The 22,689-nt window shown below is 38.8% G+C and overlaps 1 protein-coding gene across 5 annotated transcripts in view; it reads left to right on the top strand.

Annotated features, from left to right (window-relative positions):
• Window positions 1-22,689, top strand: part of FBXO34 (F-box protein 34) — a 132,376-nt gene that overhangs the window by 96,587 nt on the left and 13,100 nt on the right. Inside the window, exon 3 of one of the 5 annotated variants that reach the window (XM_082735070.1) lies at window positions 1,972-2,086. The exons of the other annotated variants lie outside the window; for them this stretch is intronic. The gene's annotated coding sequence lies outside the window, so the exon portion shown is untranslated. The remainder of the gene's footprint in view (window positions 1-1,971; window positions 2,087-22,689) is intronic. 5 annotated transcript variants of the gene reach the window in all.

Raw genomic sequence — 22,689 nt, 5'->3', positions numbered from 1 at the left:
ATATGATTCACTAAAATGTTTTTCTTTTGGGCTGTTAATATTGTGTCCTCTTTTATTCATCTTTGACAAAACCACGGAATTTTTAAAAGGACAGAAAATGACTAGTGAAGGCTTTGAAATTTCTTCTTTTAGAGATTTTTAGGACTTGGACTTTCCAAAGTCAAAGAATCTTGAAAATAAGACAGTTACTTTTAAGAGCAAGGCTGATACTGGTTTTTTTGCTTTTTTTCTTCAGTGAGTTGTCAAAATATTGGTTACTTATCAGGAATACCTGGTCCTCTTGTAATACAAGGAATATCAGAAGGATTTTATCTACTGATGTCTTAAAATGACAAAAGTTTTACATATATCCCTCACTTCTCCCACTAAAAAGAAGAATAGGTATTTTCCTTTATTTCCTTTGCACCATTGCCCAAAGTAGGTATATATGACCTTTTGGAGGGATAGCTTGTGACATTTCTAACTGGTCCCAGTGCTTACCTCAGTGCCAAGACCCAGTAGGTGTTTAACATTCATTGAATGAAATGAAGCAATACTGATTCCAATCTGGTGTGTCTCCTGTCCATTCTCTATAAAGCTGCACCAGGGATCTGTCAAAAATACTGAACCAACCATGCTACTTCCCCTTAAAAATCCTTTAGTGTCCCTCAGCTACTTAAAGTTTACCTCTCAGACTTTTTTTTCTTAAATTGTTTTTGGTATTATAAAATCAATGTATATACTGTGGTCAGAAACCCAAACATTGAAAATAGATTAAAAAAAAAATGTCCCTAACTCTCCTCCCAACTGACCAGTTTGCTGGACATTAATGTATTTTTCTGTGTATTTGCAAATTACACATAGTCTTTTCAGTTTTGTTTTACACCAATAGAATTATAGGAAAATACTGTCCCCTCTTTCCTTCTTCCTTTCCATTGGTTGGGTGAAGTTTTTAATATCATGGAAATTAATCCTTTGTATATATTACAAATACTATTCTCCTAGTCTTTTGCTTATGTTTTAACTTTATGGTGTCTTCTCCACAAATAGATATTTAGAATTTGTATTTAGTCAGATATGTCTGTATTTTGTATATTTAAGGAAGGAGGAGTTACTTCCCACTAAGAATTTAGAATCATTCATATTTGTCAGAATTGGATTTTACTTTTTTTTAAAGTAGGCTCCACTTGGGGCATGAACTCACAACCCTGAGATGGAGACCTGGGCTGAGATCAAGAATTGGACACTTAACTGACTGAACCACCTAGGCACCCTTGGATTTTACATTTTACTCATTCTGGCACTTTGAAGTTTTTATGATGAAGTAGGCATCTACCTTTCACTCAGATATCCAATTTTCTCAGTTTATTCAAACATCCTACTTTAATCATTTAGAATGTTGTTTTCTTGATCTATTTCTGATCTCTCTGCTGTTTTGATTACTCTAGCTTTTATGTATGTTTTGGGAATTTTATTTTTCCCACCACAAATCTTATTGACTGTTCTCTTTTAAAATTTAGATATAAATTCCATGCCATAAGATTCGCCTTTTAAGAGTATACAGTTCACTGGTGTTTAGTATAGTCACAAAGTTGTGGAACCATCACCTAATTTTCATAACCCCTTAGAAGAAACTTCACACCTGTCACTCCCTAACCTCCGACCCCTTGTCCCCACTTTCCAACAAGCCCCTAGGCAACCATTAATCTACTTTCTGTCTCTGTAGGTTTCCTATTCTGGACATTTCCTGCATATGGATCATAAAATATGGGATCTTTTGTGTCTGGATTCTTTCACTTAACATACTGTTTTCAAAGTTCATCCATGTCGTAGTATTGTGATGAGCATGCTGTGAAGGTGCCCTCAGAAGCTGTGTCTTTCCACAGTGTCGGCTTTATTCACTCAGGAAGCAAGATTAACATAATTATAAAGCAGGTTCAGGATTCCAAACTCAATGACATTTCATCACATGATTCACTTGGCTTCTTACAGGGCACACAAAGCAGAACACAAGTCACACAACAAACATGATAACACAGGGGGCAGGGAGTTAACAAACCAAATGAGAAGTCTGCCTGAGCAGTCAGTCCGTGAACACACAGTTGAGGTAAGTAAGGCCTCTGTCCTGTCTGCTTACAGCTGCTTACAGCGTTCAAGGAGTGAATGATCTCAGTTTGAAGGTCAGTCAGGCAGAGCCTTTGGTGGCAAATGCCTTTTTTAAGTGATCAGACATAGAAGGGTCAATGTCTGAAGAATCTGACAGTTTGCTGCAAAAATTCTCTCTTTTTAAAGGGATTTAATCAATTTTGGACCCTGCAGATCTCCTCTGCTTCTGCTCCTCATCAGTTCTAGGGTGGTGTTAACTGATACTTTTCTTGGTGATACCTCATAGCTATAGTACCCTTATCTGCTTGTGACGTTGCTTGACACAGTCCCCTGGTTGATACAAGTGACTCCATCTTGCTTTCTCCTGAGGGGTGGGCAGAGGGAGAGAGAGAGAATCTCAAGCAGACTCCCTGCTGAATGCAGAGCCCAACATGTGCCTTGCTCTCATGACCCTGCGATCATGACCTGAGCCAGAATCAAGAGTTGAATGCTTAAATGACTGAGCCACCCAGGTGCTCCCATCTTGCTCTCTACAAGTGCTTGTACCATCACTTTATTAATCTGTTGTATACAGATACCGTAGTTTATCCAGTCATCCACTGATGGACATCTGGTTTGTTTTCACCTTTCACTTTTTACCTGTTTTAAATAGTGCTGCTATAAAATTTGTGTACAACTGTTTCGGTGTCTTGTCTTCCATTCTTTGGAGGTATATCCCTAGGAATAGAGTTGTTGGAACATGAGGTAATTCTTTGTTTAGTGTTTTTTGTTTGATTTTATATTTTGATCTTTTGTCTGGTAAGTTTTTGAACTATTAGACCAAGTAATATTTAATTTAATTTTTAACAGGAAAACCCCATAGCCTGTAGTTTGCAAATAAGGAGAGATTTTTGTCTCTTCCCTTTGAATATTTTAGTTTCTGTTTTTTGGTAATGTGCTGGCTGGCATCTTTGTTTTGTTCCTGGATATAGGATGGGAATCTTTTTAATATTTTGCTATTTGGATATGCTGTGTTCTATAAATTTATGTTAGTTTCCTTTTATTAAGGTCAAGTTTTCCTGTTTGGTAAGAATTTTTTGAAAATCAGGAATAGGCGCTGCATTGTTTCCTTTTAGGAATTTATTGCACTGTAGCATCTTTCCTTCAAACTGCTAATGGTTCAGGAGCATTGGGCTTGTACTACTTGGTTGACACCTGGTCAAGTGGATTTTTCTTCCCTTCCAGACTGATGGTTGTTACACATACACAAAAACTCATTGTAGGAGATTAGTAGGAGACTAATGCAAGTGAGAAAACTAATGTGTTTTGTGTATGTGTGACCAATCTGAAAACCAATCTAAGAACCTCTGTTCTGGAAAATCTGTAGCAGCGGCAAGTTCAGCAATGGTATAGAGCTGTTCATGTTAGAATATAGTCCAACATTTATTTCCTTCAGTCCATTTATTTTGCTCATTTTTTCCTGTAAACTAAGCAATTTAAAATCTTGCTATTCAGAATCAAGAAACACACTCCTTTTAAGTGTTTATAAATATATTCCATAATTGGTTCTACTGCTCCTCTCACCTTGTTCCTGATAAAAAACAAAGCTACAAAATGCTTTGAATTTTTTTTTTTTTTTTTTTTTTTGGTTAAACAACCAGTGATTTCATTTATTTTATTTGATAGACAGAGAGAGATCACAAGTAGGCAGAGAGGCAGGCAGAGAGAGAGGGGGAAGCACGCTCCCCGCCACGCAGAGAGCCCGATGTGGGGCTCGATCCCAGGACCCTGAGATCATGACCTGAGATGAAGGCAGAGGCTTAAACCACTGAGCCACCCAGGTGCCCCAAAATGCTTTGAATTTTAAGCAAGTGGCAAATTGTCTCTGTTCACAGGGTGCTCATCACCATAGTAACAAGAAGCCAACTCATTTTTGAAGTGGGGCAGGATGCTGGTCCATCGCTTTTCAGAAGGACCTAAGACAATCCAAATACCTTTTTGTAGATTAAACAACAGGCCTGCTCAAGGTGTGTCTAAATATCTTCAGCAAACACAAGTCACAGATGAAATAGTTTGTAGAGGAAGTAAAATCCCCATTTAAGGTTCTGTCACATTGCAAAGACTCCAGAACAAATCTAGATGGGCTTTACTTTCTGCCTGATAATTATCAAGTGGCTTCCTCTTAAGGCTTATTAATGCACCCTTCACCTCCATGTCATACATGTTGAAGACAGCTGGTAGGGAAGGTCAGGGGGACTTAGGGAATTAAATGAGGCAAAGGTAAAAAGTGAGTTTTAGATTGGCCCAAATTGTGTGGGCAAGGGTCACAGATGTAATCTTTGAAAATTTAATTTACGTGGTTAGATTTTGAATTGCCTTGTGTTAGATCTTGCTATGGAGAAAGGTTATTTGGGATCTAAATCTCAGAGATGTTCCTTAAGTATGTTTAAAGCTGTATTTAAAGCTTAGTTCTGGAGAGAGGGTTGGTGGAGAGAGAAAAATAGATCAGGATTTGAGATTTGTCACCTGAAACATCTACCATGACTTTTGGAGGGTGTCAGAAAACAAAACCAAATTTTCAGGTAGCTAGTAAAATATAGAGGGCTATCTAATCCTTTAGATTATGAATAGAATTAGAGAGTTCAGGTAAATCAAAATATAATCTATTGAAGGGAGTCTGGCTGGTTCAGTTGGTATAGCATGCGACTCTTGATCTTTGGGGTTATGAGTTTGAGCTCCATGTTGGGTGTAGAGATTACTTAAGGATAAAATCTTAAAAAAAAAAAAAATCCATTTTGGACTAGCCAAATAATATGGATAGTGATGGCAAATAAAGCATTTTTAAAAAAGTAAACCACTGCACCCATCATGGGCCTCGACATCTTGACTCCAAGATCAACAATCACATGCTCTACTGACTGAACCAGTCAGGTGCCCCTAAAAAGCACAAGTTTAATAAATTACTATCAGGAAAACCGGCAAGTTTGACATTCAGGATCGAAACACTCCTACTTATACAAACTCTGGGGACATTTTGACGTTTAGAACATTGAAGTTCTCCTGAAACAATTGGTGAGATTTTTATTCAACAAGTTTTGTCTATAATATACTCTTTTAGGCCTCATAAAGCAGTGAACAGAAGTCTTCTTGAGCTGATACTCAGTCAGAGGAAGATGCACCAACATGGATACATATCAGGAGGGAGGGAGCAGTTGTTGCAGAGAATGTAAAGGAAGGATAAAAGGAATAGGAATGTGGGGACTAGCACTTCTTTATGTGGATATTCAAGGGGTGCCTCTCTGAGAAGATGACCCTTGAGCAGAAAGATGGAAATAGTCAGTGATACAGTAAATACCTGGGTGTTAAAAAACAAAATTCATCCAAATAAATTTGAAGATCTACTTGGCTTTATTAAGTGATTCATGAATCCGCAGCATCCCACCTAGTAAGTAAAGGAGAGCTCCAAGGATATGTACAAAATGGAAGGTTTTTATAGGAAGAGGGATGGAGCAAGAAGGTTATTAGGGAAAAAAAAAAAGGGTTTTGGGCTAGATCCCCTTCCCTTAAAGGGAAGGGCAAGGGGTCTGATTATGCTGATTACTCCATCTTCCATTGGGGGACTGGAGTGGGTCCTTGTGACAAATTACTTCATTTCTCCTAATCAGAAAATTCCTGACTGACTGGATAAGACTGCATTTCTAGGGGAGGTCGATACTGCAATTAGGTCAGGTATTACTTCATTTGGTGACTTTGCCTAGCCCAAGTGATGCCATTTTGGGCCTGTGGTTTTATTTTTAATAGGGGTTTGGTGCAGAAGAAAATGATAGATGGAATTTCCCTTTTCCTTTATGGGATTACACTGGCTGCTGGGTTTGAGAGTGGACCAGCAGGAGTAGAATTGAGAGAACTAGTGCAGGCAAGAAATCATGGTGGCTTAGAACAGAATGGTAGTGGAGGTGGTGGCTGGTACAAGTTGACCCTTGAACAACATGGGTTTGAACTGCATGGGTCTGCTTATCTTATTTTTATAGTACAGTACTGTAGATGTATTTTCCCAATATTTTCTTTTCTCTAGCTTTATTCTAAGAATACAGTATGTAATACATACACAAAATATGTGTTAAACAGCTGTTTGTTATTGGTAAGGCTTCTGGTCAACAGTAAGCTGCTAAGTTTTGGAGGAGTCAAAAGTTATACTTAGATTTTTGACTGTATAGAGAGGGGAGGTTGTCTGTGCCCCTAATCTCCCTCATTGTTAAAGGGTCAGCTGTAGTTGGAGTCTGAGTATATTTTAGAAGGAAGAGCCAATGGGAATTCCTGGTGTGGTTTGTGAGAGAAAAATGCGGTCAGGGATGACTCTAGGGTTGTTGTTCCCCCAAATGGGGAGGACCGAGGAAGGGTGGTGTGGAATGTGCACAGGGAATCAGGATTTTGATTTTGGACATGTCAAGTTTGAGACATCCAGGTGGAGATTTAATAATATACAAACCTGGAGGTCTGGCCTCTTGGGCTGGCCCCTTAGTGCACATTTAGGTTGTATTTAGAGCCATTAGACTTGGATGGAACACTTTGCCAGTTTCTGGTCTGTTTGAGGAGCCCTGGAACATCTTAGTGAATTCACATGTGTTGCTGCAAAGTATTCTAAAATTTCTAAGGGAACAGTATGGATGGTGTGTAGACTTGACATGTATTTAAAAAAATTTTTTTAAAAGATGTTTGACATGGGGCGCCTGGGTGGCTCAGTGGTTAGGCCGCTGCCTTCGGCTCAGGTCGTGATCCCAGGGTCCTGGGATCGAGCCCCGCATCGGGCTCTCTGCTCAGCGGGGAGCCTGCTTCCTCCTCTCTCTCTCTGCCTGCCTCTCTGCCTACTTACGATCTCTGTCTGTCAAATAAATAAATAAAATCTTTAAAAAAAAAAAAAAAAAAAAAAGATGTTTGACATGTGTGCTTGTGTTTTTTATATTTCTGTATTTCTATATAAGCTGAGTGCAATTTTTTGTTTAAGATTTTACTTATTTGAGAGAGCGAGCACAAGTGACGGGAGGGGCAGAGGGAGAAGGAGAAGCAGACTCCCCACTCATCAGGGAGCCAATGTGGGGCTTGATCCCAGTAGCCCCCAGATCATGACGTGAGCTGAAGTCAGATGCCTAACCAACTGAGCCACCCAGGTACCCTCTGAGTGCAGTTTTGAATGTACACTTAGTGTTTCTAATAAAAGCAAACACAAAATTCACATTTTATTAAAATTGTTTCCCAATCAATCAGCCCCATATAGGGGAACTGATTGTACTTAATTAGAAATTTCGGGAGGGTGGGGTAGAGAATTTGCCCTGAAAACTATAGAGAATCACTGGATGGCAGCCCAGGAAAGGGCTGTTGGAGATTTGTGCAAAGTGTCTTTAAGAAGCAGTTTATTTCTAAAATTGATGCATATTTTGAATTTTTCTCTTGTATTCTCTTCCCATTCTTAACATTAGAAATGTTTTTAAAATTAATTCCATGGAATAACATTCACTGCAAGAATGAATGTTCCAGTATGTTCTTCTCTTTAAAGTCAGTATACTATTCAGTTTTAAAATGTGAAGACTCAAAATTTGGGAGAGCTGGATGGTAATGGATGTAGTCAGGCATCTTTAGAAGGAACGTTCATCTAGGGGTGCCTAGGTGGCTCGGTCGGTTAAGTGTCTGAGCTCTTGGTTTTGGCTTAGGTCAAGATCTCAGCCTCATGGGGCTGTGTGCTTGAGATTCTCTTTCTCCCTTTCTACTGCCCCTCCTGTCCCCTCGCGCTCAAATCTTTTTTTTTTTTTTTTTTTGAGAGAGAGACAGTGAGAGAGAGCATGAGCAAGGAGAAGGTCAGAGGGAGAAGCAGACTCCCCATGGAGCTGGGAACCCGATGTGGGACTCGATCCCAGGACTCCAGGATCATGACCTGAGCTGGATCCTGAAGGCAGTCATCCAACCAACTGAGCCACCCAGGCGTCCCCAAATAAATAAATCTTAAAAAAAAAAAACACACACACACAAAAGAAAGAAAGAACATGGTCTCGTTAAATTAGCAGCTGAAGAGATTTAGAACAATTAAGGGAATTAGCTCAAGCTCAGAAGATTATGAATACCTAGGAAGTTAAAATCCATTTGACCGTATTACAAGAAAGTATTTAATAAACCGAAGTTGATGAGGCTTTAAGGAGGAGCTTAAAAAAATTGTAAGCTATGCTTGTTCTGCCTTTAGGAAGGGGTGGAGGTCCTGAATTTTCTTGTGTTGAGGAAGTTCTTTTTTAAATTTTTTAAAAAATTTTATCTGTCAGAGAGAGGGCACAGGTGAGAGCGCAGGCAGAGGGAGAAGCAGACTCTCTGCTGAACAAGGAGATGGATGCCTGACTCATCCCACCTGGGATCCTGACCTGAGCTGAAGGCAGACACCTGACTAAGCACCCAGGCATCCCAAGTTCTTTGGTTCTTAAGGGGGTATAATTAGTCATGAGTCAAAAACTGTATGTACATGAGGATTCATCATAACCTGGTTGAATTATTCCTTAGGTTATTTTTCTTTCTTTGCTTTTTTCACTTGTAACCCAAATCTTCTGATTTAATAATATTGGGACCAGGAGAGGAGACACATATGAATGAAGGACTCAGGTACTCCAATTTCTGAAATTGGAATTTTGATCCTCATTATAACTTAATAAATCTACACTAATTTTTAGTATAAGCTAACCTTTAGAGCCTTGTCAACTCAAGAGTTCGGTGATAAAATTGGGTTTTCTGGTCCTGTCTAAAGACATGGCTAGATGGTCATCTCATGGTTCTTTGATTGATAATTCCCACAGTAAGGAGGATTCTTTTCAGGAAACCAAATAAACATTACACTTTCTTTGTTTCTGTTTTATTTTGAGCATGAAATAACAAGATTGGATGATCTTAAAGGATGTTTAATCAAGTTTTAAATTTCTTGATGCCTTTGAATTGCTTCCTTTCTAAAATTTTAACATAATTCTATTCAGTATTATTTTGGATACTCACTGAATTTTTCTGTTACTGGATTTGTGGGATATGGGTAGAAATGTGATAGTGGAATAGGATTAAAATACCTGTGCAACTTTTATTTAGAAAAGGCATTTTGGGACTTAAGTCTTTGTTTAAGACCCAAAAGAAAGTTTACAATAATTTGATTTTCTGATAAAATTTGCCTTTTGAGCCTTCCCATTTCCTTTTTTCTAGGGCCATGCGTGAAAAATGTTAATTTTAATACTGCCTTTTTTTTTTTTTACTTTATAGCTAGCCTTTATTTTTGTGTTACATTCAAAGATAATGCTTTTCCTGTTTGATTTGCCTGTTTTTTGTTCCTCTACTGATGTTTCTCTTTCCCCTTGCCATCTTCCCGAATAGGAACCTATAAGAAGGCACTTATCTGTAGTTTTGATTTGTATGTTTCCTGTAATCATGCAAGAAATTTAGAGCTGAATTGTATCAGATAGCTATGATATTAGTCTTCTCTTTCCATCAAATTTAATTTTAGTGTTTAAAACTTAGGAAATACTGTACTCGTATGCTAACAGTGAGTGACCTAAAGAATAATGTCTTGATTTTTTAATGTGATTCCTAGGTGTTCTTCCTTTCCCTTATATTGTCTCAAAATCTCTTTGAAGTTTCTTTGTGTCTCTTCATAAATCTCCTAAAATTCGTTTCAAATCTATGAGTATTTCAGGAATGGTGTGAGCACACACCAGGATCCGATTCAGTTCCAAAAGAGACCTTGCTTAATGTGCCATTTTGTTTCTATTATACTGATGTTCTTTTTTTTTTTTTTTTTAAGATTTTAGTTATGTATTTGACAGCAAGATCACAAGTAGGCAGAGAGGCAGGCAGAGAGAGAGGGGGAAGCAGGCTCCCTGCTGAGCAGAGAGCATGATGTGGGGCTCGATCCCAGGATCCTGGGATCAGACCTGAGCCAGAGGATAAGCCTTCAACCCACTGAGCCACCCAGATGCCCCTATACTGATGTTTTTATCCCATTTCTAGATTTGTCATGTAAATGGACACTCATATTCTTTCTAATGAGTCCCTATTTATTAAGAATTTTTTTCACTTCATTATGTGGTTGACTGTAAAACAGCTTTCCAAATCTTTTGCATCAAATATATTATTTATGTATGATACATATGCTCAGTACTTCCTTTTCTCTCTATAAAGAGCTTTTATGTACATATGCTTTATTAGTCTATTTTCCAGCTAGAAGGTTTATTTAATGAGGATGAGAATTTTTATATTTTTTCACTACTGTATCCCTGGTCTTTGGAAGAGTACCTGGGACATAGTAGATGCTCAGTAAATAATGAGTGAGTGAATGAAAGATCGAATTAGTATCTTAGCTCCCAAACTGAGATTTGAATAGAAGGAGAAATGATTGCTTGAATGTTCAAATTAGAGAGTGGAAATTATTTTATACTTGTGATGTGAAATGTAAGAAAATTTACCAACTTAAAGGATTGGTGAAAACTCCCAGGAATAAGAAAGGCCCGATCTCTTTAGGCCCCACAGATAGTTGTAAAATTTTTTTTTTTTTAATTAAGTAGGCTCTGTGGCTTGAGCTCATATGGCTTGAGCTCATGACCCTGAGATCAAGAATTGCATGCTCGGGTTGCCTGGGTGGCTCAACTGAGTAAGCATCTGACTTTTTGACTTAGGTCATAAGCCTAGGACACTGGGTTCGAGTTCCACTTTGGGCTCCTTGTGCAGCAGGATGCCTGCTTCTCCTTCTGCCTGCTGCTCCCACTGCTTGTGCGTTCTCTCTCTCTGACAAATATATAAATCTTAAAAAGAGAGAGAGAGAGAATTGCATGCTCTCCTGAGCCAGCAGGTGCCCCAATAGTTGCAGTTTGAGTGCAATGTTAGTGTTGCGGATTTGAATGAGGGTAGGTTTAGAGATCTCTACCTTCTGTGTTTTAATCAAATCTCTGTTGCATACACTCATAAATATATTAATAATTTTTCTTACGCTACTCTCATCTTCTCTTGCACTGAATAATTTCAGATCTGGAGCAGTAGTTTAAAAATTTGAATAACATGTGAATCCCATCCAAAGGAAATTTATTGAAACCCTTTAATATAGATAGAATTATAACATTTTTACGTTGCATTATTATGTAGTTACTAGTAAACCCTGTATGCTTCTAAATCTTATACAATTCCAAAGAGAAAACAAATACATAGCATATATAATACTTGAGTATTATTTTGACACTATTTTGAAGTCTGAAAAAACTTGGGTGGCTCAGTGGGTTAAGCCGCTGCCTTCGGCTCAGGTCATGATCTCAGGGTCCTGGGATTGAGTCCTGCATCGGGCTCTCTGCTCAGCAGAGAGCCTGCTTCCCTCTCTCTCTCTCTGCCTGCCTCTCCGTCTACTTATGATTTCTCTCTGTCAAATAAATAAATAAAATCTTGAAAGTTTGAAAAATTAAATTGATTACAGTATAAATGCTGACATTCACTCTGCAAATTCTTTTGTGTTTGTCATATTTTTATTTATTTATTTATTTATTTATTTATTTATTTATTTATATGACAGAGAGATCACAAGTAGGCAGAGAGGCAGGAAGAGGAAGAGGGAGAGGGAGAAGCAGGCCTCCCACCAAGTAAAGAGCCCGATGTGGCCCCATCCCAGGATGCTGGGATCTTGACTTGAGCCGAAGGCTGAAGCCCAACAACTGGGCCACTCTGGTGCCCCACATATTTTAAAGATACTATGATAACTCATCTCTACTTTTCTCCTTTGGGTTGCTGCTAAAACCTTTGTTCACATACCGGCTTTCATTTTGCCTTCATTAAATCAGGGTTTCAAGCACATTGGAGTATATTTGTAGGTGTTAAATAATTATTTTCCAATTGAATTCAGGAACTGAAGAATTTTCCGTTTGACTATCCTTGGGTATTTAGTATTTTTCTCACCTATACATTTTACTCAGAGCAGAAGAATTATAGTAAATGTTATTCTCCTGGAGGGCATTGGTATATGAAACACTGAATGAACTGATATAAAGGGTCTGACTTATGCATGAACCTGGGGTTAGCACTGTCACCTCTCCATTAGATTCCAGTTAGGAATCTAAATTCCATACAGGTTAGCTTCTGGTTTGCCTCTGGGTGATATTTAGTTCTTTACTAATGACCGTAGAAGGCTTTTTGGATACAAAGCTCTTTCTCAGGTTGTCTTTTCCTTTGCTTTCTAAAAGTTGGAGGGAAATGTTTTAGATGGGACTCAGTTCCTAAAGTAAGACATGTTACAGAGTATTTTCATAGGGAGAATTTGGTGTACCTCTTTATTTGAATCTTTTATAACTTAAGATGTAGTGTTTTGAGTTTGTAGCATATCAGAAAATGCTGACCTTTGAAGTTACGGCTACATCACTGCTTGATTTTGAGCAAGTTTCAGTTTCTGGCTTTTATCTTCTCTTCTGACCGTGGTTACAGACTGCAATACAAAAACACTGAAGGTTATAGGTTTGTGGTGATATGTGGACCACAGCAGGGGAGGTGTAAAGAGACTGGGGAGAAAGGAAAGAAGGAGCAGCTGGTACAAAGGAGCCAAGATGCAAATGATGTGAGGAACAGAAAGAGGGCCATATGAAATGTTTGCAAAAGTGCTTTGTTAGGTACAAAACATTCCTTACAGCTAAGGTGCTGGTATGCTTAGGGAAGATATTTGTTTTCTTTTTCCAGTGGGCTACTGTTTGTTCGCTTGTAAGACCATCTTGCCTAGGGCATAGGATCCTGTTTTGGGGCTGGCAAGAGCTGGACCCATGAGTCACAAATTCAGCAGTCTGAATTACAATTAGTTATTTATACTAACAGTCTGTTTCTATAAGATTAGCAGTAGGAGAGAGAGGAATAGGCTTACTACTAAATATTTGGGGGTGAAGGAGTTTTGTATCATTTCTAATTCTTACTAAGTTTGGCTATGCTATTTGGTATGTATAATTTTGCCACCTATTAGCCCAGCAATGAAATCTGATCTTGGGTACCAGGTTCTTCTCTGTGGTTTGGTTTGTTAATAATTGAAGTACCTAAAGATTCTGGGTATGAACTCTGCATACTTGATAATTAATTTAGAAACAGAGAATTTAGAATTTTCTGTTGATGTAATTAATAACAAATTGTGGCTTTACAATTAATGTATGTATAACTGTTACACCAAAATAACCAAAACATGATAATAGGACATAGTTTTATGTTTTTAGTGCCCTTTAAAGATGAACGTATTTTTAAACTTCTTGGTGTCCTTATTCTTTCAGGTTTGGGTGTGTACGAGTCTATTTATCAGAAATATTTTAGCACTAATGTTGGTTTGGCATTTAAAAAAATATATATGTAAACATGGCCCTAGACAGCTGTGTTTAATATAGTAAAGAATCATGGGGAGACTTTATGGTGTTTCTTGTTGGGACTCAGTGTATGTGTATTTTGGTATTTAAAGGATGTGGTGTGGGGCTTTGAAAATGAGAGGGAGGTTGCCTAACTCATACCTGAATGCGTGGATATCTCTCAGTTGTTCTGTCTTAGAGGTTATTAGCAACATAATAAATGCCTGGATATCTCAGTTCTGTCTTAGAGGTTATTAGCAACGTGAAAGTTATTTGTACCCTGGTGAAACTGACAGTACTAAGTTAGAAACCTTTTGTGAGAGTATTTGCACATGCCTGGTGAGTAGGATTTTCTTTAAAATCTGACATTGCATCAGAATGTTTTAGGTAACTAGCGTGCTGGGAAAAGGCTGCTGTTTAAGCCAAACTACGTTTTGCTTTGCAGAAAGGTAACCAAGATTAAGAGTGACCATGACCTGGAGAGTAGCCTCTATCTTTCCACCTCATCCACCTCGTTTCTGAGCTAGCAGTGCACTAGATCAGGAAACAGTGGGTGGAGTTGCTTAATTGCATCAACTTCCTGGGCTGCCCAACTACTCATGTTCCATTTAAAAGATTGTTGCTGATTGGCTGGTTTCTTTTAAATCTTTAGGTTTGACATTGATTCACTCTAATGAATGCTTTCCAAGCACAAGGTACTGCGCTGCATGCTCTGTGAGAGCTACAGAAAGGAATATGATTACTCATACCTTTCACTTTACATTATAGTAGGGAGAGGAAGACAAGATAGACAATGTTAAGTGTCCCAGGGGAGGCATATAGCAGCCATTCTGTAATATTGATGGGTGGGGCAGGGGATGAGACCTGGGCAGGGTGGGCCCCAGCTGAGTGAGCAGTTTTCAGTAGTTCCAGTGGGTAAAGAATGAAAAAGATGGTGGTAATGGGTAGGGAAAAAAGGCCAAATGGCCACTGTGAGGATGAAGGGAAAAATACAAGGAAGAACTAAGGCAGCAGCTGTTAATTAGAAGCCCTGAGATTTCCCAAAATTCTGTGCGGAATTTTTTGTTTGCTCTGGCCTTTTTTCTTGGGCAGAGAACTTTGACTTTTTCTCAGATACTGAAGTGTCCAGAATCAAAAAAGATGGAGAACCACTGCTAACTTATCAGCCTTTGATGACAGAAGATACTGAGGCTTTGTAGAGAAATTAAGTCATGGGGTGTACAGTTTTTTTCTTGCAGGAGGTAGGATTTGGAGGAACAAGTTTATAAAATTGTTTCTGGAGCAGGGCAGGGATTGCTTTTTCCAACTGGGTGACCCACCCAGCATGTCTGGTGGATCCATTAGATTGTGTGACAGTGAAGGGTAGGTGTTTTGAGTTAAAGGAGTTTCCTAAATCATTATTTCCCCCTTTATTTGGAGACCAGATTGATGTAGATTGTGGGCTGCCCAGATGCTGTTACAGAACAATTCCAAGTGTTTACTTTTCATAGAGCTCCTCTTATGTGTAAAGCGTTCTGTGCTTATCCCGTTTCGGGGGGGTGATGTATAAAATACCATACAGACATCCTTCCCTTAAGGAGTTGATGGTATGCAATGCTTATCTTTTGGCTTTTTGTTCAGCTTGGATCTATGTTTGTTCAGTTAATCTTTGAGTCTGATCATTTCCTGGGCAAAAAAAAAAAAAAAACCCCAAAAAACTGATTTCTATTAAAATGGACTCAAAATGACTTTGGTCTGTGACTTAATTTTCCTTTTAAAGAATGGAGAACAACTGGGATTTGAGGGTTTAGAAAATACCACCATAAATACACTGTACTCATAATTGGGAAGCTCTGCACAGCTGATTTGGTGACTTTGGGCAAATCATTGGACTCTTCTTACTGTTGATTTTATATCAATATGTGCGTATACACACACAGCTTTAAAATGTTATAAAGTGCATTTTATTTGTTTTAATTTTTATTTTTTAAAGATTTTATTTATTCATTTGAGAAAGAGAGAGACAGACAGAACACAAACAGGGGGAGAGGCAGATGGAGAGGGAGAGGGAGAAGCAGACTCCCGGCTGAGCTGGGAGCCAAACATGGGGCTCAGTCCTAGGCCCTGAGATCATGACCTGAGCCAAAGGCAGATGCTTAACTGGCTGAGCCACCCAGGTGTCCCAGACTTAGTTTTTATTTATTTATTTTTAAAAATATTTTATTTGTTTATTTGACAGACTGTGAGAGAGGGAACACAAGCAGGGAAAGGGGAAGAGGGACAGGCTTCCCGCTGAGCAAGGAGCATGGTGTGGGGCTCGATCCCATAACCCTGGGATCATGACCCAAGCTGAAGGCAGATGCTTAACGACTGAGCCACCCAGGCGCCCCCAAGTTAGTTTTTCATTTAAATAAATAAATGGTCCTTTAGGTCAGTGCTCTTTAACCTGAGTCCATGGACCCTGCTGAGCTTTAGGGAGGTGGTTTGTGAATCTCCTAGAATAGCAATCATGCCAGACTTTGTGGATATATGCCCCCTTTTCCAGGAAGATTCCTTTGCTTTCATCAGAATTTTAAAGGTCTTATAGTGCCTGCAAAAAAGATTAAAAACTGTATTTTGTACAGATGAGATTTTAATTAATAAGAGTGGTAACATTTTTTTCCCTTCTAGACATATTTTGCAGGAAGACAATTTTCCAGGAGTTAATTATTGGAGCAGTGAATATTCTTGAATGATTTGAAGGGTTCTCTTAAAAAACTTGGATTGTATGAAGATAGGATCAGAATAGTATACTTTTCTGTTCTTTTTTTAAAAGATTTTATTTATTTATTTGGCAGAAAGAGATCACAAGTAGGCACAGGGGTAGGGGGAAGCAGGCTCCCTGGGATCATGATCTGAGCCGAAGACAGAAGCTTAATCCACTGAGCCACCTAGGTGCCCCTGTTATTTTTCTTTTATGTGATCTTAAAACATCAAGCCTTAACCCCTGAGTTTCTTACATTTACCCCATTGTTATGGGCTGAATTGCAAGCTGCTCCCCTCTTCACATGTTGAAGTGTTACCTGGGAATGTGATTGAATTTGCCGAGAGGGCTTGTGTGTGTGTGTGTGTGTGTGTGTGTGTGTGTGTTTAAAAGATCTTATTTATTTGAGAGAAAGAGAGAAAGCAGGAGCAGGTGGTGGGGCAGAAGGAGAAGCAGGCTCCCCAACAAGCAGGGAGCCCAGATATGTATACAATGCTGGGCTTGATCCCAGGATTCTGGGATCATGATCTGAGACGAATGAAGGCAGAAGCTTAACCAACTGAGCCACCCAGGTGCCCCAGGAGAGAGGTCTTTTACAGAGGTGATCAAGGGGACGCCTGGGTGGCCCAGTCATTTATGCATCTGATTTTTTGATCTCAGCTCAGGTCTTGATCTCTGGGCTTGTGAGTTCAAGCCTGCTGTTGGGCTCCTCACTGTGTGTGGACCCTATTTTTTTTTTTTTTTAAGTGAGTAAGTTAAAAGAAGTAGACAGGTTGGGCCTTAGTCTAATTTAACTGGTGTCTTTAGAGAAAAGAGGAATTTTGAACATAAGAGAAAGACACCAGAGGCATGTGTACCCAGAGGAAAGATCCTACGAGGATGCAGTGAAAAGGTAGCCATCTACAAGCAAAGAAGAAAGGACTTAGGAAAAAAACAAAACAAAACAAAACAAAACAAAACCCACTGTCACCTTGATCTTGGGCTTTTAGCTTCCAGAACTGTGAAAAGTAACTTTTCTGTTGTTTAAGCCATGCAGTCCATGGCTTTTGTATCACAGCTCAAGCAAACTGACACACTCATGATGAGGTGGTAGTTGAGTGTCAGTAAGAAATGCAGCAAGGTTACTATTTCTTTTTGCCCCAGTGCATTTATGGGGTAATGATGAGATGTTGTGTATAGCTTCACATAATCTAGTACTGGAAAGAGATGGTAGGATCTATGAAGTCTAAATATAATAGATATTAATATTCTTTTGGCCTTATTCTTGATCATTTTGTAGTTTCCCATTTGCCTGTGGTTATATTTTAATGTCATATCTTCTGTTCTCTACCACTTCTCATTCGTTGGAACTAATTTTTATAATTAAGTCTATTATAAATCAATATGAGAGTAGTGCTGTATGTATTCTCCTGTGTGTTTTCTGTACAGTCATTCCAGCTCAGCCTTATTCTCTGGTAATATCATCTGTACTACAGCCTCTGTTCCAGACTGTGGTATTTGCATTCACTTTTTGAAGTTTCTCTTTGCCAGAAATAGAATTTGAGTGCTCCTAGTGATGTCTGCCTTTATTCTGCACATTTTTAAATTTGCAAATTAATCAAAAGCAAAGGGATCCATATATATTTCTCGAGTTTGCCAGGAGGTCAGGAATTCTGTCAGTTGTCTTCATGCTGAAGCCCCAAGGTCTAGTCTAACACTTAAAGGGAAGTTAAGTATTTTAATAAATGAATAGTTTTATTTTAGGTAGGTTATCAAATTTGGGCACCCAGAACTGAAGCCATAACCCAAATTCTTCTTCCTCTCACAGTTAGACTTCAGTTTTCATGTCTGACATTGAGAATAAGCTTAGTGGTAGGGAGTGCCCCATCCCTGTGTTCCTCATTGGCTTCCCGTCCTCATTTCATAATGTGGTAGGTAAGAGCATACTTTGACTCCTAATTTCGAACATCCAGACTTCTTGATGTGCTTGCTGCAAGCTTCTTAACCTCCCTCTGCTTTAGTTTTTTCATGTACAATGAGAGATAATAAGGGTATGCACTTGTTAGGTTTTTAGGGGGATTGTGAGCTTTGAACAGTGTTTGGCACAGTAAACATTTTAGAGCTGTTAGAGCTATTATTATTCTAGAAGTGAAAACAGATTTTTCGCATCTCACTTATTTGTATCTTTTATCTCTATGTCTACATTTCTTTCTTTCGCTTTAAACAACAGAACTTTTGCCCATAAAACTGGCATGATTTTCCCTGGTAGTGGCAGTGTAAATTAGCTCTACTAGAAAGTGGTTGGGCAAGGTATACCCAGTCATAAAAATAGTCACACTCTGACTCAGGAATTCCACTTCTGGGAATCTTCTGTGCCTAAGAGAGTGCATCTGTGAAGTTTACATTATAACCTCCAGGGTTGGGTGGAATAGTTTATTAAATTCTGGCACTTAGACATTTACAGTTGATTGGTTTCCAGACCATGTAGTAACATGGAAAATATTTGTGATGAAAAGTATAACATTTTATGTATAATATGATTACAGCCATGTTAAGTAAATACATACTTCCAGGAATTTCAGAGGATAGGACATAGAAGAGCCCTTTTAACCCTCTTGACTTGTCGGATTCCAGATTTATGTAAAGCTGGTCCTGAAGGCCCAAAGTTTACCCTGTAATTGAGAGTTCTATATACCGTGTTTGTAAACCACTATCTTTCTTGTTTGGCTTTAGCAATTCCAGGCTTAATCAAATTCTGCAGAACTGAATGGACATGGGGATATGAAGGTGAAGACAGACCCTCTGTATACTCAAGGGATAGTTTATATGAGATTTAAGACAAGTGCATAAACTCTGTTATGTGATTTTTTTGTCCAATAATAAGACAGTTTGGGCTCCTGGTGCCTAATGATTTGTGCATGTGTGTTTGTGTAGTGTGTGTGTGGGGGGGCGTATAGTACAGATTTGTCACATTTACTTTTTGGGAATACTCATTTTTAACACCAGGATTTAAGTTGGCTTTGGTAAACTCAAAAAACAGGCCGTAGAACAGCAACTTTTGCAGTTTTCTTTTGACCATAAGCCTCATTTCTTTGTAAAGTGTACTTAGAACAGCCAGTGCATAGACTGCCATTTCAGTCTGGGTTCAACAGATCCTAGGGGAATGTGATAGAAAGAAGAGTAATTCCTGAACAGTTGGGCACAGGGCTGTGGCTTAGGCTTTATTTCTTCTGTAAATACCATGGGCCCTGTTTCTGAAGTAAGTCCCCCACCCCTTCCACCCAGGATTGCTGACAGAAGTCTTTATTTTATTTTATTTATTTTAATTTAATTTAATTTTACTTTTTTGGTGTCCCAAGATTCATTGTTTATGCACCACACCCAGTGCTCCATGAAATATATGCTTTTCACATATTTTGTCTGCATTGATACTGCAAACAGTTTTGGTTGGTGCATTAATATTTGTTACCCTGAATTTTTACTTTTTTGCCTCTTTTTTTATTTCCTGAGGGATACGCCATTTTTAAATTCATTTGCACATCAGGGGCCAGCCTATGCCCAATAGGCTTTGTGGTACTTTGCTCAAGATCAAGGCCCAACACAGGGTATATGTATGTTGGCAGACTTGTGGTGTGCTGTTGCATATACACTTTAGATTTTGTGCTGTTCTCTGATTGTTCATATCAAACTTTATTTGGCATCTGATGGATTGTTGAAATGTGTTTGTGGTTGGCCTTAAAACCTTTAAAATTTATTTCCTAGGAGAGTTGACGTCTTTACGTCCAACTTATATTTGGTCAAATAGGATATATGTTAAAGCTCTGTTCAGTTCAGAATTAAATTTATATAAAATGTATATATGGAAGAATGCTTTCAAAGTAAAAAGTATCAGGTCACTCAAGGAATAAAATTTTGCTATGTGAGAGGGTAGAGATTTTCTTTTCCAATGTTTTCTTTAAGAACTATTAGAATAGGAAAATAAGGTTTTAACAGGAAAGCTAAATATCTGAAAATCTATGGAGGTGAAATTTTTATGGTAATGCTCAATTTACTTTTCAGTATGTAATCAGTGATTGGGGGGCACTAAACTTTATTGGGTTTCATTGGATTTTGATGTTCATTCTAGTGGGAGCTACCAAATTGTAAATTTCTCCTCAGCTCAGGTAACAATGAATTATGATACACCAGGGTTAGGTGTTTGGCATTATGTCACAGGAGCAATAGGAAATAACTTTGTAAACCATTAACTGGATTAATATAAACATGGTAAGCTTAATAAAACGTAATATTTCAGTTTGTCTCTGTCCGCAGCTGTTACTTAATAAATCAGAATAGCCTGAGCAAGCGTTCTTTCCTCTAGCCTCCTCTCCGCCGCCTTCTCTACTCCAGGAAAAGGGGAAAGGAGGATCCATGTAAACTGATCACTCAGTATTTTGCAGTACTGTGAAACTGTTAGGTATTTATTGCTTCTGTTGTTATCACAATAGAAGTGCAAAGTAGTAAGTATTGGCTACCCTTCCCAACTTGTAATACTCCTTTTTGGTATGTTTTAGATAATTTATTGTCCCATCAGGCTTATCATACACTTTTGTTTTGGGGAAGTTAGCTTTCTTAAATTTTTAAATATTTCATTTATTTGAGATAGAACACAAGCAGAGAGAAGGGTCAGAGGGAGAGGGAGAAGCGGACTCCCCACTGAGCAGGGAGCCCCCAGGGCTCCATCCTGATATGACCTGAGCTGAAGGCAGATGCTTAACTGACTGAGCCACCCAGGCACCCCCTTGGGAAGTTAGCTTTGTTTGGTCTTTAATCATGATACAGAATCTATATTAGATAACCATGAAGCATGTATGTGCTGTATTTCCTGTTCTTCCTCACTGAGTACTTCAGCTCCTTGCCACTCCCCAGGGACATCACTGGAACCCACAGCAAGCAGGGATGGTGTACCCGGCGAGAGGTCCTATTCCTTGTCACCCCAGGTGATGACTGAGCCCAGGGTTGATCGAGGATTTCTGGTAGCAACAACATTGTGACATGAATAAGGGTCTATCATCCTTAGAGCTGTGGCTTGAGCATCTTATTTTTGTTCATTTGATTTTTTGGTGGGGGATGCAGTATCAGAGTTTAGAGGGAGTTATGTTTTCTTGATTAACTTGATTTTCCAGGTTGTTGCATCCAGGACACAGGGGCAACTTCAGCCTTAAACTTTGTTTCTGCTCCTACCCCCGGATCTCCAGGCAGCAGGGGGAGGGTCTGGCTACCCTCTGCCCAGCCACCCTATTGTAAGGAAACTCCATCAGAAATTCAACTGGCTTCCAAACTGGGGGGAAAAAATTGTGAATTCTAAGAATGGTGAAAGCTGTGAGCAGTGAGTTCTGGAAAACTATGCACGTGCTTCCAAAAGCTAATCTCTTTATTGTTTCGTATCTTTTAACAGACAGTAAAGGATTTTTCAATTAAATTGTGCACTGTTAACCATCTAGCCCTCCCCAGGTGAAGTTCAAAGATCCCATGAAATGGCTTTAGAAATGTTCCTTGAAAAAAAGGAGTGAACTCTCTCCCGCCGAGAATGTTAGTCCCCCACCCGCAATATTTTGGAGGTCAGTTTGAGAATTACTGTCTTTTCTGACTTAGTTTGTTCAGGGTTTTTGTTTTGTTTTGTTTTGTTTTTGTTAAGAAACTCAGTGGGAGTTGGATGCATTCTGTCAGTGTTTAGAGGCCTATGAAGGGAAGTCGTTTCTTATGCCTCCACCTGTATTCACGTCCTCCTGGTCTTGGAACTTTTTCTACTTTAACAGCCATAGAAGTCATTTCTACATATTTTAGATTATATGGCTTCTTATGTGATATGGTATGTGTGCTTTAATTCATTACAGATCTGTGTTGAGGTTTTATGTGGCACTGAAGAAAAACTGACCCAATTTGAAAGATAAAAAGCTCTTTGAATAGATGCTGTGAGAATTATTTAATTTTATTTGTGTCATAATTGGACCTAGTTTTTTAATATTTTTTGTTTGTTGTTGTAGCAAGGAAAATAGATCCAGGAGACTCTTACCTAATTCTCATCCTAATTCCACCACTATCTAGTTGTGGGGCTTCAAAAGTCATTATAATGGCTTTATTGCTTCATTTGCAAAAACAAAGATTTCATTATGTATACATGTAGTGTTCTGCTGGATTTGCTAATCATAAAAAGAAGTTGGTTTTAAGATGTTCTCTGAAGCTTTTTTTTTTTTTAAGACTTTTTGAGAGACTCAGCAGAAGCAGGGTGGGAGGGAGAGGGAGAAACAGACTCCCTGCTGAGCAGGAATACCCATGCGGGGCTCAATTCTGGGCTCAATCCTAGGACCTGGAGATCATGACCTGAGCCAAAGGCAGATGCTTAACTATCTGAGACACCCAGGCACCACTCTCTGGAAGCTTTTACATTTTTTTAAAATTTTTATTTTTTAAAGATTTTATTTATTTATTCAACAGATAAAGATCACAAGTAGGCAGAGAGGCAGGCAGAGAGAGGAGGAAGCAGGCTCCCTGCAGAGCAGTGAGCCTGATGCCGGGCTCTAT

This window comes from Mustela nivalis (assembly GCF_964662115.1).
Source record: "Mustela nivalis genome assembly, chromosome: 6".
Lineage (NCBI taxonomy): Eukaryota > Metazoa > Chordata > Mammalia > Carnivora > Mustelidae > Mustela > Mustela nivalis.
This window is presented reverse-complemented; position numbering and strand designations above follow the sequence as displayed.